The following is a 3,379-nucleotide window of genomic DNA, read 5'->3' as shown; positions in this document are numbered from 1 at the left end:
CCTTACAGGGGCCCAAGCTATTTTCAGTACAAGCCATCTGCCTTTCAAAATAAGGCCAAAAATGCACAATAACACAAACAGGTTGCAAAATGCACAGATAAAAACTACGAGTCAGTGAGATCTGGGGATTCTGATTGCCACGGCGGGACGTGGACTAGCGTTCCCCTTCAGATGACTCCACCCCACCTTTTGGAGAGCACTGCACTCACCGACATATATCCCCAGATATTTTAATTTTGATTGCATCTATACTAATGCCTGGCCTTCCGGAGACTAAGGGGTTGTATTTGTTGTCATGACCAGTGCTCCACTGTTGCTTCAGTTTGTTTTGTAGCCTGAGAACTCAGAGAAGTCTGAATTTGCCAACCTCAGGGCCAGAATGGAAGTTCTGGGTAGGAGATGGTCAGTAAAATGTAATTGCCATACAGCAGTAACTTAAGGCTTCCCTCTGGAGTTGGAATGCCCAAGATGTCTGCCAAATTGAGGATTACAACAGCCAAAGGTTTCAATGGGATCAGAAACATAGGGGACAAATGGACCCTAGGTGGGTGCCTCTCTGTATGCCAATCTTAGCAGACACAAAAAAGGGGTTAGGGTTACGCACTCCGCAGTTGTTGATGTGTTACAAGTTGTGGTGTGCTCCTGAGATATCACTCCCCAACAAGGTGTGGTAATCAAGAAACAGTCTGCGACACTTGAGATAAGTGCCGTCTCTCTGGGCACAACCAATTAGACGTGAAAACGTTCTGAAGAATTGTGATAAAACTTCAAGAAATGATAGTTTCTATCATTGTTTATTCCATGTTATATCCACAGGAAATAGTTCAAATATTTAGCAAATTGCTAGTTTTAAATCCTTAAACTTCCCAAATGTACACAGGAATCATTGAGGATTCACCCAATGCATTTCGGACTAATTTACAGTCCTTCATCAGAGGTGGTCTGAAAATAATGTAAACAAAAATATATGTTGGATCATTGCAAGTGTCAAGTAGCACAAAGACATTAAAGTCAAATATCTAACACACGGTATAGTAATCACAAAATCAGCCAATATATTATGTCGAATGGAATGAAAAATACATAAAGACCCAAGGTGGGCAGTATAAAGCAAAATAGAAAATGCAAAAGTTTTCTATTTTGCTTTATACTGCCCAACTTGGGTCTTTATGTATTTTTCATTCCATACGACATGTTATATTGGCTGAATTTGTGATTACTATACAGTGTGTTAGATATTTGACTTTAATGTGTTTGTGCTACTTGACACTTGCAATGATCCAACATATATTTTTGCTTACATTATTTTCAGACTACCCCTGACGAAGGACTATAAATTAGTCCGAAATGCATTGTGTGAATCCTCAATGATTCCTGTGTACATTTGGGAAGTTTAAGGATGTCAAACTAGCAATTTGCTAAATCTTAGCAGACAAACATCTGTTACTGTTCAATATGGCAGTTGTCCTATGATAAAACCATTTTGTGAGTGCCTGTGGATAGAGCCTCGCCGGAGGCTGCAACATTATAAGACATTTTTGGTGTATCCCACATCGAGTCTGCTGGCTCGCACTGCGATTTATGTGGAACGTTTTCTATCCACCCACCAGTATTTGGTTTATCCTGTATCGAGTCGGCTGACTCACAATCCGCTTCACAAGGGACGCTCCGGAAACTCATGCTGGGCGCACTTTCACTGTCAAAGATGCCGGGGCATCACTGCGGCTCAGAGGCTATCGCCAGCGGGAGAGGCGGTGCAGAAAGGCTGTGCAGTCTTCCCGGGACAGGCACACTCAGAGCTCCGCAGGAAGGTGATGAAATCAGCTAGTGCTGCAAGACTTTGCAACCTGTTTTAAGGAGGATTGCTGCTGCCAGGAAGGGGGGACTCCAAACCCCAGTGACACAAGCGCCTGAAGGCGCTCTCCCGCCGCATCACTCCCGCTGCGCCAGAGGTGCCCAAAACCACCACAAGGCCCCCACAGCATCGGACGTGCGCAGGCCGCAACCCGGGCCAAGGGCGGGCCCGTCCACGCCCGTCAGCGGCAGGAGGAGGCAGAGTGGGGCCTGGACCTCTGGTCCTGGGACACCGGAAGCTGGTACACCATCATTGCTACATTATTCCAATTGCTCAAGTAAGCACACTCTGTATGTTCTGTTCTTGTCTTCAATGGAATAGCGCCTACTACAAAAATTAGAGAGGGGGCGGTGGCTACGCCCAGAGCGGAATGACGGCTATCTGTGGGAGGAGTTGACTCACCTGTTTTGAGTGCCGCACTCCTGGCCGTAATAAATGGAATGAATAACACAAGTCAAATTAATCATGCACTTACCAGGTCCATAAAAATCTCTCTTCCGGCCGTGTTGCCCTGCACAACACCCCAAGCATCATCAGTACGTGATTTGGCAGGCAAAAGGAAAAATAAATCTAAACATCTGGAGCCCACACAGAGTATATGGACTAGATCTAAGAAAACTCTTTAGGCACCGAGTACAACAGCCCATGTTGAACCAACACAAAGTCCTCCCACCCCGAATGATCCTAACCCCTTGTCGTTGACCTTCTTCAAGGATAAGTCTCCGCAATTCACGGCGGCACTCACATAAATCATAGAGGACACAATTGCCAAGAACTTTTCTCCTACTCTAGAAAAACTGGACAAACTAGAATCATTATTGGCTCTAATGCACACCTTGCTTATTGATAAATCAATGGGGGATGGGGACAAAAGGAAAGAATGGGAAAGGGGTCTTGATCACAGGGGGAGTCCTAATCCCAAAGTGGGGTCTTCAGCTATGCATGGCAAATTACTATTTTGTCCCACAAATGTTACTAACGCTGTAGCACAAAAACACTCAGGGCCACCGAGCTTAGGGAACCCGGGTACAACATGCTCATGACCTAGCAAGATTAGGCCCAGCCCCCCTCCAGCAACCATCACTGGGAGTCGGGCAGGTCCTAAACAACAAACGATATCAAAACCGCTGTGTAAAAATGAACCAACTAATCAAGATGATAAGGTTACTCTTTACCTCCCACCTGAGTGTTGCCCCTATGTGGCAATTCTCTCTACTGTTCCCCAGCTGCAGGAAAATCAAAATGATTCGCAGTCCCAGTTAATAAACAAAGTATGCCACTGGCTAATACAAAACACCAGCTTTACTAATAGTCACTTTCATGATATCCTGTTTCTAAGCAGAGTAAACTTGGTGGGCCCTTTATGCAAATCCTTTAATGTAGATTGCATTGTGATTAATTTTAGATCCCCAATTTTAGCCTGTCGGCTGATTAGTAGGGAGTCACCTTCATCAATCCAGAGGCCGTGGCAGGTCATTGAAATTTTACCTTTGGGGTTTTTCTACAGGCACCTTGAATGCAAAG

This window comes from Lissotriton vulgaris, chromosome 5 (genome assembly GCF_964263255.1).
Source record: "Lissotriton vulgaris chromosome 5, aLisVul1.2, whole genome shotgun sequence".
In the NCBI taxonomy this organism is placed as follows: domain Eukaryota; kingdom Metazoa; phylum Chordata; class Amphibia; order Caudata; family Salamandridae; genus Lissotriton; species Lissotriton vulgaris.
The sequence above is the reverse complement of the archived record's forward strand: the minus strand, read 5'-3'. Positions refer to the sequence as shown.